At 39.6% G+C, this 14189-nt stretch overlaps 1 protein-coding gene across 1 annotated transcript in view; it reads right to left on the reverse strand.

The window, feature by feature from the left end:
* Positions 1-14189, reverse strand: part of Col8a1 (collagen type VIII alpha 1 chain) — a 138485-nt gene that overhangs the window by 30833 nt on the left and 93463 nt on the right. The window lies entirely within an intron of this gene.

Genomic DNA, 14189 nt, shown 5'->3' on the forward strand with positions numbered 1-14189 from the left:
TGGTAGAATGGGGGCATTTGTTGAATGCCCAACACATGTCAGATTGTGCATTAGGTGCTAAGCCTACAACACGCTATCTAACTGTGACAACACACATGTACAAGAATTACTATCTTCTTTAGAAACAATCAAGGAGAGAGCTTCGGGGATGGCTCAGTGGGTGAAAGCTTGTGTAAGTTTGAGAATTAGAACTTGGATTACCAGCACGCATGTAAATGTCAGATGAACTACAGGTCTATAATTTGACACTCAGGAAGTGGAAACAGAGAATTTATGGAGAAAGCTGGCTAGATAGACTAGCTGAGTTTGTGTTTTTTTTTTTTTTTTTGTTTTTGTTTTTTTAGGTTAAGTGAAAGACCCTGCCTCAATATGGGAGGGGAGAAATCAAGGAAGACACCCAATATTATTCCCTGTGTATTACACACATGTACGCAAACAGGTCCACACTCATGTAAACATACACAATGCACACACGTACACACACACACACACACACACACACACACACACACACACAAGAAAAAAAAATCAGGTGAAGAAATAGTCTAAAAATGTCATGTGTGAAACTCTCACTGATTTTGGTAACGAGAATGCCAAGTTCTATGTGACTCCAATGCTTGTTTTTTGTATTACAGAAACCCCATAGAACAACCAAATAGCAAATTCTCTCCTTCATGGTTTGCTTGAGTTACCAAAATGTTCCTTGGGAATGGTAAAACTCTCAAATAGAGTTATCTAGAAAAGTCATTTTCACACTCACATTAACTTTGATAAGACTGACCTTTTCCTTCTGTCAAATGGAGAGGATTTTGCAGGTGAGATGGTACAAGTTGGAATGAAGGGCTGGGCAGAGCACCTGAGGGGAGAGTCCCTTGGGAACGAATTCTGTGACAAGGAGAAGGAAGGGCATGGTGTCTAAGGACAGCAGCATAGCTGCAGTCAGCATGCCTGTTAACTGGGAATTCTGATTGGTGGGGAGGTTAGTGTGAAAAGTAGCACAGAAACCTGGGATCCAAACCAGACACAATTTAAATGCTTCTCTGGTCCAGCGCTCTGCTCCCCCAGGTCTTCACCTATAAGATGATGTTAACCTAGTAACTGGTAATAAACATTACACCTGAGTATTGTGAGGAGTAGCAGTGCACGAGGACAGTGGTTCACCAATGTCAAGTATCCCCTGCAACTCTGCTTCTGCCATCAGCATAATGTAAGCTCTGAGTGTCCTGCATTTATATAGTATCCAGAAGACGGGGCTTGCTACTTAATTGTGGGAACAACTGTATAAAGTAAATTATCTTTTGATGTTTCTTAGCTTTCAAGAATTTGAGTTTATGAGACCCTTCATCTAGGAATCTAGGAACATGGGGCCTTTTTGACTATTTATTTGAATTTATATTTGAATATATATTTGAATATTTATTTTTCTTACATCTTTATTATCAAGGAATCTTTTTTATTTTTATTTTTTTTATATTAATTACAATTTATTCACTTTGTATCTCAGCTATAGCTCTCCCCCTCATTCAATCCCATCCCTACCCTTCTTCCTTCATCTTATCCCATGCCCCTCTCCAATTCCACTGATAGGGGAGGTCCTCTTCCCCTTCCATCTGACCCTAGCTTATTGGATCTCATCAGGACTGGCTGTGTTGTCCTCCTCTGTGGCCTGGCAAGGCTGCTACCCCCTCAGGTGAAGACAGTCAAAGAGCTAGCCACCGAGTTCATGTCAGAGACAGTCCCTGTTCCCCTTACTAGGGAACCCATTAAGAGACCTTACTAAGTAACCAAGTCTAGTTTTATTCTGAGTTTGAAATGGGATTAATTGTGCTCTAATCAGTCTACCTTTAGTTATGTGCAGATGGGCCTGCATTGTATTTTATAATCTATGACAAATTCCTTATTTTCAGTTAACATAAGGAAGGGGGCAACATTGTTTTTATAGGTGTAGAAATTTGAAATAATTATCCAGGCACTGTTTTCTCACACTATTTCTTCAGATAAATGTGATTTATTATTATCAGTAGCTCTATGTCACTCTCATCTCCTGTACATTGGAGAGTCTTCTTTCTCTTTTACCATTTTAACATGTACCTCCATACTTTGCTATTGTGATTCAGAAGCTCAGTAGCAGGATGAGTCACATGTAGACTGGTGTTTTGATAATCAAATGAAACGGTGATGATGGGCTGAAATATGTTTGAGGTGGAGCAAAAGGCTCATCCTAATGAAATGTGACTTTATGAAAGGAACTCTCCCAATCCTCACCAGGGCTGAGCCAGGTCATCCTGGGTAGATGAGAGGTGTTTGGGGTTTCTTTCTTTCTTTCCAGATCCAAAAACATGTTGGGCCTACCAGCTGTTACTAAAAACATTAATAAAAATTTTGTCAGCTCAGAGTTATTGCTGTTTCTGAAGAAAAGATAGATGTATGTATTTTAAAATCTGGACATATGAAGGTTTAAAAAATATTGTTGCAGAATTCTCCTGGCTACGTTTCCTGTGTTCTTTTCCAAGCCTTTGACTGGAGAAACTGAAAAAAAAAAAGTTTCTGTGCCAAAGTGAAATAGTAAATGAAAACCTCATGTCTGAGGAACTGTAGGAGTAATAATGGTGGTGGAATAGGTAAGGTCTGATATCATCAGGGGTAAAGATTTCTGAAGGAGAAGGAGGTGTGCTGTGAGCAGTTACTTTCTGAGGTGTGGGATTAAACTGTTCAGGGAAAAGGTAGGCAGTGGCATAATTCAGCCTTCAGGAGGCAGCATGTCTTTAAATAATTCATGGCACCACACTCTTTACTGCTGAGGTGGAACACAAAAATACCCGAGAAATCCCAAGGAGTTAGTACTTTGCATGGATGTGTAGCTTAATGCTGTCAGTATCTTCTTTCCCCGGAGGACATGGTCTACCTCAGTGCTCTGAGTTTTCCAAAGAAGTTCACTTATTAGAGTGAATATTAACTGTGATAGTGACACATTTCCCTCCGAGGTTCATTATCTTCTTTTCTTTTTCAAAGAAAACACTAAGGGCAAGTGAGGTCTGGTTGAAGAATTATACAATTAGTCAGAGATATAAAGCTTTATACTCCTCTCCCTATGAATTAGTGACAAAGTGTGTCCTAGTCTTAACTGCACGAGCTTGTTGAGCTGATGCAGGTTCAGTTCTTCTGAAGTGTTCCACAGTGACCCAGGACCAAGTGCTGACCTACGATGTGAGAGGAGTGGAACCCAGACCTCCTGGACTTGGATCCTGACTGCCACTTACTATCTGTGTGATTCTAAAATATGAGAATAATAATCCTCACACAGATCATATTTGGTAACAAATGTTGGGTAGTTGTTTACCAACTAGTTAAAACTCAACAAAAGACACACATTATCTAGTTTTGTATTCTTACCATTATGATTTCAGAGCCCAAATGAACATTTTTTAATCAACAAATTTTAGTATCTTATGCAAATCTATAACAAAATTACCCATAAGAGAAGCAATATTTTTGAGGTTTGTTAAATTAAAATCTGATATAAAATATATATTAACTTCATAAAGAAAGTTCCTGAGGTAACAGAGGTTTCTTGAATTTGATGTTGGCATCACCTTCTTGAAATAAAAATGATAACAGTATTGTTTTAGTACTTTTGTGCAGGTATCAGAAGAGAAATGTACTACTTTTGTGTAAGTATCAGAAGAGAGAAGGATTAAGATATGAGATGGAAAACACAGAAAAGAAATGGGAGAGAACTATGAAACGTAAACATTCTTCGACACTGGCCAGGTCAAAAGCATATTTATGACCAGAAGTCAAAGAAGCAACTGTGCAGTCCTCTGGCTAGCTCACCTCTGTCTCAGGTTAACTATATTGGGAAAATGCCTTGTGCCAATGATGTCAGCAGTAAACCAGATACAGCGTAATACGTGATTCATGTTTTACTTTGATGCAAAGGTGAAGAGCACGAAGGAAGGAATTTGGGCTCCAAATGTTAAGAAACAGGTGTGTGTGCTTTGAATCTTCTTGGATGCAGTGATCCTGCTCCAGTTTCATCTAGCTTCACTGTAGAGAGTTGAAACAGAAAAACGCGCACTTCTGGGTTTTCATCGTGTTACCAGTTCTGCTAGATACTCTTTGCTGACTGGATGGGATGCTGGCTGAGACTATTGGTATTTTTTTTTCCTTCCTGTTGGTTGGTGTTAATTTCAGCAATTGCTGTTGTTTAGTGCTAAAATTTATGTCTTGGTTTCCCATTATTCTCACAGACAAGCTGCTGGAAGGAGAGAGGAATGAATACATTAGTAGCTAAGACATGTCTTAACACTGTATCTTTGGGCCTTGTTTTCAAGATGTGGGTTCTTGCATTGTGCACACTTGTTATTAATATAGTATATACTGCATTCTGTTGTTACTGGTTGTATGTTGTTAACTATTTTTTTCTGTTAACTATCTCTTAATAATCATAAAGGGATCAAGGAGCGGTGGCACACGCCTTTAACCCCAGCACTTAGGAGGCAGAGGCAGGCGGATCTCTGAGTTCTAGACCAGCCTAGTCTACAGGGAGACACAGGGAAAATCTGTCTCGTACTCCCTACCCACACCCATGCTACCCCAAATCAGAAAGATATAATAATGCTACTTTATCAGTCTCCTAGGACACACAGCCATTTCTACATTGGAAAATACCATATTTGTGCTTAAACCATGGGACAGTTTGGCATACAGAAAGCATTTATTGGAGGACTTGCTATTTGCCAGATATCCTTGAAAGCCTTTTGTGTTGATCGAGTCATGTAATCACTTACACTGACGACCTAATTTAGCCCTAAGAAAAGTCTCTCTGAGATATAAGCTACCACTGTATATGATTCCTACTTTTCTACTTTCCTATGAAGAGATGGACATGGGGGTTTAAATAACATGTTAAACATTCTAAAGGATCAAATATACTGTATTTCAATGCATATACAACATCCCAGAGTCAGTAAATAAAAGGACTAGAATTTGAACTCATGAAATCTGTTTCCAGCTTATAGATAAAAATACCAGACCCTATCACCTTTATACACAGGGCCTTTTACCATGTGCATGCATGTGTACCTGTATGTATGTACGTATGTGTGTGTGTGGCGTTCTCCGTACTTATGTGACATTTAGTATTTGAATTTGCAACTTTTCTACACATCATTCTGTTCTTAGTATTCAAATTAGGCTGCCAGATTAAAATGCAGAGTAATTGATTAATACAGCATAACTTCATTTATTTAATTTTTTTGTGTATTTTGTGGGTTTTGTTTATTTGTTTGTTTGTTTTTGAGACAGGGTTTCTCTGTGTAGCTTTGGATATCCTTGGAATCTGCCTGTAGACCAGGCTGGCCTCAAACTCACAGAGATTCACCTGCCTCTGCCTTCAGAGTGCTGGGATTAAAGGCATGAACCACTACCACCTGGTTTGTTTAAAAGTTTAAAAATATCTTTTATATGCAAAGAAACATTCTGAGAAATTGGAATAAAAGGACAAAATAGGTACAATTTGTAGTAATTTCCAAACCCTAAAATTAAAAAAAAAATCTCATGCACAAAGATCCTTTAAGAAAGTCAAACTAGGTGTTCAGAGAATTTGAGGCCATTGGTGGACGATTGCCATTGGAACTAGGAAGGAGGGGGCTCATTTTCTCCCAAAGAAAGCAGATCATATTAGGTCAGCCAAAGAGATGTCTTGTCTAGGTCAAATCTCCACTATCAGGGCCAAATTCATGACTCCTTATGGAGCAGAGCAGAGTGCACAGGGTGAGCAATTAGCTGAGCGAGCTCTTGAGTGGTTTGTCATTTCAAGAAGCAGAAGAGCACGTTGCTGGATGCATAGCTTCCAGGGCTACAACGCCTAGGTTCGTCTCCCAGCTTAGAATTATTACTCAATGTAATAAATGTTATTAAGCAAGGTAGTTGTTTTTGTTTGTGTGTTTTGTTTTTAATTTTGAATAATATATTTGTATCACATTCCTCCTCTGTAAAAATAGTATTTAGATCCCAGGACATAGGGACAAATTAAGTGAATGTTTTGCAAAACGCTAACCATGGAATCTCACAGGGCGCAAGAGCAATGCAATAGGAATTATTATTGCTATAGTTACTGATAGAAGCAGGAGAAGACACAGATATTTAGACAGGAGAAGCCTCATTTGGAACAAATATAAACCCAAAGGACCCACCCCTGACTTTCGTTTCCCAGGGACTGTGTCACTGTCTTCTGCTTGGTTTGTATTCTACGGAAATTTATGACAATAGAATGTACGTGTGTGTATTCCCTTTCCTTAAAGCTGTTTCTGTGTTAGAGACGAAGTCACTGTTCTTGGTGTCTGTTTGAGAATATATCATAGGCTGTGCTTCTTCATTAGCTTTAGACCACGAGGGCCTGACATCATATAGCCAAACCTGTAATTAAAATTGCAAATCGCATACTCCTTAGTGCTGTGGTGGTACATAAGCTTTGCCTTTCATTCAGCTATGGCTCTTGGGCCTCTAGTTTTAGATGTTCTGGGATACATTTCATGCTATGTGGAACAGTGAGTAGGATGTAGGGAACAGACTAATTCTCACTAAGCCCTTACAGTTGGGAAGTCATCTTTAAGCACCACACAGATAAGGTGAATACACTCTCTGATCCTTTTTTCCAGCCCCATTTCCTCCAACTTCACTGGTGTGAGAAGCCAAGGGACCATCTTATGCAGAGCTTACATCTTTTTGATATAAGAATATTCAGGTATGCTCTGGACACCTAGGACTCTAAATAATGTCTTGACGGTTTCAAAACCTTTCTAATACCCAAATGGGGGTTTCGCCAATGTCTAGCTTCCCGAGATTGACTGTACAACTGGAATGTGCATCCTTCGGGGGGATGGTTCCTGGGAGCAGCTGTTTTCTGGGTTTTGTGAATGGAACTTAGCTGGGTACTCACATGCACAGCTGGAAAATGTGTTGTGGTCCCTGGCAGAGCTGAGGATGAGAGTAAGAGAAGCTGCGGGCAAGTTGTTTTCCCTGAATCTCTATACTTCGATGGATAATTTTAAGAAATCTGAGAATTTTAGGAATTTGACTCTCCAGGTTGTTATGAAGAAAGACATATTTATCTTCCAAGGCAGAGGTATAGAACATTTTATTTAACGTTTGTTGGCTCAATAAGTTTTAAATACCAAAATGTATGGCATGTGGGCTTTCCTTTGAACTCTTTCCCAGTGTATCACAAGATTACCATAACAAGGAAGTAGTGAAGACACACACACACACACACACACACACACACACACACACACACACACAATGTTAAAGTGTCCATAATCTCCTTTGCCAATACAGATGTGCTGAAGAAGCATCAGTTCAAACTCAAGAACAGAGATGTAGCGTACAAGAGACTACGTGTTGCAGTTTTTATTTTCCCCTTATCTTGAAAATGAGATTTCTGGGAAAAGAAATATTATCATTCAAGTAAGTAAAAAAAACCTATAATAGGATAATTTCATGAGAAGAAAAACCTAGAAGAAAGCAGAGGGGAAATCCCAGGAGGTCAGTTGTTCCGAACATGGTATGTGTCTATTCTCTGTCAGCCAAAGCTGTGGTGTCTGAAAATGATTGCCGGAGTATCTGAAGTTCTTAATAAAAATTCCAGGAAGCCTGGGGGCTTCTGGGAAGCATATGTGAAACCAAGACTATTTAATTGTCTGTGAAGGTCCCATGGAGCAAAACAAAGTGCTAAGGCATCAGCTAGGTGTGACAAGTCTGTTTTCATTTTTGTGCTTTGTCTGAACATCTCAATGCAGAGAGTGATGAAGAGAAGGGAGGCTGTTCCCACTTCATGATGTGGCACTGCTGAACCTGTGTGGAGGCTTTAGTGAGGAAGACCCTTCCTCTTCATGGCTCCATGTGGGAGCTGCAACAGGGCGTACCTTCCCTAAAGAGGACCAGTCTTTGGCCAAAGATATGGGAGTAGCCTTGCTCCCATTGTGTTGCAGAGGCCTGGATTAATTCCTCTGATCTGACTACACTCTGGTGTTCAGCCGAGATCTCCTTTGATGGAAGAATCTCAATCTCTCCGTTTACAATCATATGGCCTCTGGTAAATCAGAGACTTTCATGGAGCCTCAGTTTCTCTAGGTGTATAATGAAAGCTGGAACAGCCTCTCTCTGAGTGTTTATAAAATTGCAAACATGAGTGCCCACTTTACCTCTGATGTTTTTCCTCTGTGTTTTATTTTATTTTATTTTATTTTTTTTTTGAGCTCTTTTCAAGTTGATTGTAGTATTTAAAAACTTGCCTTATGGTCTTTTATTTGAACAAGGAAGTCTCCTCTTACTTAATGCCCACCTCTACATTCATACCACGCAGATGTAGTTCTGGAGCGTCAGGGAGGCCAGTGCAAAATGAGGAGCTGTCATATGACTATTTTATACCTCTCCTCCAAGGAACTCCTGAGTGAAAAATGCATCTGGCTCCCATTTCCTGCAGAATTTTGCTTATTTGAAATGTTTAAGAAATCAATTGATCCGACTTCAAACAGACTCGGTTTTGCTGGCTGTGTAAAAGCTCAAACCTCCTTTTGTGTCACTCCCAAGTCTGCAGTTCACAAACATCCAATTCTCTTCATACTTTACCAGAGGACTCCTTCCTGGCCATTGTTTCTTCGTGCTGAGCCAAGTGTCAGGCTGGAGAGGGAGGCAATAAATCTCCGTGATTCTTCCTATCTGGAACTTTCCCTGTCGCTTCTGATAAGGAAACGACAAAGGCCCTCAGCCCTGCGCAGAGATCTCAGAGAAATTTAGAAACCAAATTGTGTTGTGCTCACAAAAGGAAAAGCAAAACGTGCTAAATTTGGCTTTGAGTTTATCCAGCTGGTTTTCAGAGGACTTGGGTAGTGGATGCAGAAATTATCTTTGTTCTTGACTAGATCGTACTTGGAAATTTCAAAAATGAAAACAAATTTCCATCTTTTAAATATTTTGATTAAACATTTATTAGTGTGGGAGGGAAGTAGCAAAATTTTTGTAGAGATCTTTGCAAAAAAAGATTTTTGCCACCTTGTAATAAGAGATCACTCACTAAGGCTTATGCCTTTCCTCTCTCCCTTCCCTCATCTGCTTTGTTACCTCCAAGTTTCGTACTAAGGTTTAATGACTAAGATGAATGTGATTGGAGACCAGCAACCTTTCCAAAATGGAAAGAGAGTTTTTTTGCCCCGTGACCTCTACATACAATGTGGTAAAACTAATGAAGCCAATTCTAGTCTAGCTAACTCCATGCATGGCCACAGCAGAAACATGCTCTCTCAAAATAAAACAAGTGAGACAGTTGGTTTCTGAAAAGCTCTTAGCCGGTTTTTGAGTATTTTCTATCTAACAATATCACTGACAACATTCCCTTTCTGGCACTTCAGTGAAAGTGGTAAGAGTTGCTTGGAACAAAAAGTTTCATTCATCTGCTCCCATTTGCTTGGGACTCAGTCACATAAATGTAGCAAAGAAAGAGAACAACATTTGTCCACAGGGGGTTGGTGAGCATTGATGTAACCTCAACTAGCAAGTGGGGCCTCTTAAAGGAGCCAAGGATTTGAGCCATACTACATGAGAAGCTCATTTAAAACCCATTTATAATTAAACATTCTGTGTCTTGAGGCTGCCAGCGGGGTCCTGATGATGATTTTGTTGGCACACAGCAATTCGGTCAACGATTCTGACACGCTCACCATTTTGAGCAAATGGGCCTAAGATTCCGTCTGCTTTTAAAACAATTGGCTTGAGTTTCACTGACTCAATCTGTTCTTTCAGCGCCACATAGGCGCAGCTTTTGAACTAGTGAAGCAGAGCCACTTTGTAGCTAATAAAAACATCGGCGCATCTAAAAAGCACGTGCCTTTGATCTCACAATGTGTCTTTTACATATGGCAGAACACAGGGTTGTCTAATATCCTCAGAGCTCATCTCGAACAAAGCATTAAAGCCATGGAGTGAGGGAACCTATGCAGACTTTCCATTTTAATTCTTACTCCCCCTCCCCTTGTTTCCCATTCTTATCCTGTGAGTGGACAAGGCGGATTTGAACATTTTGGGGTTAGAATTTGTTCTTGAACTTTTCACTTGTGTAATAGAATTTGGAAGTTTTAGAAAAATATTTGGCAAATACAACTCATTCCCTTTGCATTTTTACGTGCATTTATTAACAAATATTTCCTCAGTGCTTAATATGAGCCAGGCACTGTGGCACATCAGACTCTTGATTTCACAGAGATCTGTTTTAGTGGAGGGATCAGGCAATGTACCAAATAGGGTCATTTTAGAGAAGAGGTAGGTGGTGTAAAAGAAAGGAGTGGAAACATGGGATGGGGGTGAGCCTGGTATCAATTCAGACAGGTAGTTAACAAGGGGTCCTCCTGAGAAGGAGGTAGATAAAAGAAGCTCGCCATAGGATGTTGTCTGGGTAGCGTGCAGCAGGCAGAGAGTCCATCACTGGGAGTGCTGAATAGATTAATATGCGTAGAGTGCACAGATCATTGCCTGGAATCAATAAAATGTGAACTGCTTTTCCTTCACCAAACATTCATAGTATCTACCAAGTTCAAGTCTCCTGCAAGATTCAGGGAATAAGAGAGACTGACTTCCAGGAGCTCAAGGGACTCTCCCAAGCAATGCTTCTCTATGTGTGGTTACAGACCATTAGTTTCTTATTCACTGGCCTTCCTTGTTCCCGATCTTGTCCCCAATGGAGCCCACTTAGGCAAGCATGTGGGGGCGGGGTTAGAAATATACGTTTTGTGCAAACTTGCTGTAGCTGATTCTTGAAACCCTCACTACTAAGGAATAGCGTATCTCTGAGCTATAACTCCTTTTGATCTAGTTCTTTCCATGGCACCAAGAATAAGCAATTATCTCAAGTGAAAGGAACACCTTACAACACTTCCATTGAACTTGATTTAGTTTATAGAGCCATTGTATATTATGGAGTTACTTCACAGTGACCTCCTCCAAATCCTCAGGCCTAACTTATTTGTTTCTTGATCTGACTAGGGGGGCTGTGGTTTTGTATCATCCAGCTCTTGGCTGTTCGTCTGATGCTCTTCAGTGCCCTTTTAAAACATGTCAAAGAACAAAAGAGGTTTTCACCTTTTAGGTGTAAAGTGCTAACCAATGTTTGTCAAAGGATCCTGTATCCCAGAAGACATTCTTCTCATAAGTATACCTGGCCAACTAAAATTTCTCCTTACACCCTTTATTTTTTAAACCATGATATCCTCAAAAGGGGAGATGAGCAAGTTTTGTTTTATTACTCCTCCTTAGTTTTCCCTTTAATGTATCTGTTCATTTTCTCACTCTAGAATGACTGATAGGCATTTTAAAAGTCTTAGATTCAAGGATCTCATTGGCTATAAGAAGAGATGCATACAGATTCCTGAGGTTGTAAGAAAGCAGACTTTTAAATCCAGATTGGTTTCTATGCTTTAGAGGTGTGAGACTTCTGTTTTTCTATCAAATACTTCCCTGAAAGGGGCTTGGCCTGGGAACATAAGTATCTCATCCAATTCTTTTTTCATGTCTATTTTTTTTTCTCTTTACAGTTTCTATCCGTGACTATGTGATAGCCCTGAGCAAATGCAATGATAGCAATGGAAAAAGGCTAGCACTGACCATGAGCTGAAGGCAAGAAAGGCCTCAAGTGAGTAAGGCAATTTAGAATCATAGAGACATAGAACTTGAAAGCATAAGTGACCAAAAGAAGCCAACTTCAGCCCGACAGTTATTCATAAACACACACACACACACACACACACACACACACACCCCACGCTTTTGGTTGACAGTGGCACCTCGAAGTGCAAAAATGGGTAAGGAATGTAGATGAGATAAATGAACCTGTAAACCTGTAGAACCCAAGGTAAAGGTCTGTAATGCTCACTGTCACTGAGCTGCACCCTGCAATGAGCTTGTTGAGTATCATATGAATGCCAGGTACAGTTGAAGGCACCAACAACACAGCAACAGAGATAGAACTCCATTTTTATACAGCCGTTAGAACGTTGTTTCCTCCCCCTCTGTAACAACGCTTAAAGGTAGTTAGTAGCCATCCTGGAAACAAGCTGCCTGAAAGGAGTCTTGATTGAGACGAGAAGGCTGCTGAAGTTACCGTATTTCTGTACACTTTGTTGGCCCTTTAGTGTTCTCTGTTTATGAACAAAATTATTCCTAAACCCGTTTTTAACCTGTTTACAGAGTTTTGGTCCCTATCTGTCTAAACGGTGATTTTTGGCTAACTCCTTATGCTGCTAAACTACTTTTGCTCTTGTCAACCATGCCTTGGTGGTATGACAGTACTGTCCCAAATTTTTGAAACTAAGAAACAATAATGCAACGGCCTAGAAATTTAAGACCCAGGTTTCCATCAAAAAGCCACTGGTCTGATTCTATCTCAGTGCTCCTTTTATTATATCAGTTTGGGTTCCTGTTGGTAGGAATGTTTCTTTTGTTATCACACATGAGCTGATTTCATTGAGAAAACTCAGAACACATCACCCTTGCTCACCTACATCTGGGAGGTGGCAACTGTTTATAGATACCATTTGTTTCAGCAACCATGTTATTTTTTCCAAATCAATGAATGAACTAATATAAAATATTGCACAAAATTTATATGTACTCATCATGTACAATACATTTTGAATCGCAGAATAGTTGAATCTAGCTAATTCATATATCCATTACTTCACACAGTTTTTTTGTGCTTGATAACATCACATCACAATATGTATCACCCTGTTCTCCTATAGGGTTCTCGAATTAATTCCTCCTAATAGTCGCCTTAGAACCTTTGACTGACATCTTCATAAGCTTTCTCCCTAAGTGTACAAGCCCCTGGGAAACACCATTCTCTCTGTTTCTGTGAGATCATCTTTTTAGCTTCTACAATGAAGTAGACCTTGAGGGATCCTTTATTATTATTATTATTATTATTATTATTATTATTATTATTATTAACTGGATCAATTCACTTAACATGATATCTTCTGAGTTCATCCAAGTTGTCACAATGACAGGATTTCCTTAATGGTATTCCAATATGTAATCATGCCATATTTTCTCTCCCCATTTAATAGTGGACACTTACATTGGTTCTGTATGTTGCTGATATGAGTGGCTGCCTAGTGTATTTCCCAGTAACTGCCTTGGGTCAGTCTTAGCGCGTCCATTTCGCTAGATAGACATCCTTAAATAAATCTCCTAAATGTTTTGTACATTAGTAGTTGTCTCTTTTCTCTACAGTGGAGAAAAGAACTGTACCTCATTGAGTTGCTATTAATTAATTAATTAATCTCCTAAATGTTTTGTATATTAGTAGTTGTCTCTTTTCTCTACAATGGAGAAAAGAACTGTACCTCATTGAGTTGCTATTAATTAATTAATATATAAAGCACGGAGTATCTTAACACATAGTAAATACTAGGCATATATTTATTTTTCAGTACTGTGGCAAAATGCAGATATTATCAGAACATATTAAAGTTTATTTTTAAAGCTGCTCATCTTGATCATGCTTTTGTCAAAAGAATGAATGGTGGAAGGAAGGAAAGAAGGAAGAATTTCCTTCTTTTCCAAGTGAGAGCGTCATTTTATGTCATCTACCAATGTAGTAATTCAAAGTGGTCACTAGATGGCAACTGTGAGTCATAAAACTAGCAGCACATGGTTAACTTCAATGGCTCTGACCTTGACAAGCGTTTCCTGTACCCTGTAACCTTAGACTCGGGCTGTTCCTTCTCAACTCCACGAGCCTTAAACAAAACTGCAGTCAGCAAAGCTTGCCTTCCATAGGAGTTCTCCGGGTTCCTTTATGGGTGTTAGTTCTTTTAAAGGCAGCTGTGTTGAGCCCGGGTTCACTTGCCAAGATTGTGAAGTGACTATGCTCAACAGGAGTGTTTTAGAGCATGTGACAACACAGAGTCAAAATCCAGGGCTAAGAAGATCTTCAGGTGTGTCCCCCTGCTGGCAGCCTCAGTATATCACCTGGTTACTTACTCAAAATGCGAATTCTTGGCCCTCTTGGTCTGACAATCAGAAAGCCAGTGTTTTCTTCTCAGGCGATTCCTTTTACCTGCTCAAGTTTGAGACCATCGAGATAACAATGTTTCAAATAATATAAATGTTGACACTGGAAGGTTCTTCAG

The sequence above is a fragment of the Psammomys obesus genome, unplaced genomic scaffold (assembly GCF_907164565.1).
Source record: "Psammomys obesus unplaced genomic scaffold, mPsaObe1.curated_primary_1811, whole genome shotgun sequence".
Taxonomy (NCBI): domain Eukaryota; kingdom Metazoa; phylum Chordata; class Mammalia; order Rodentia; family Muridae; genus Psammomys; species Psammomys obesus.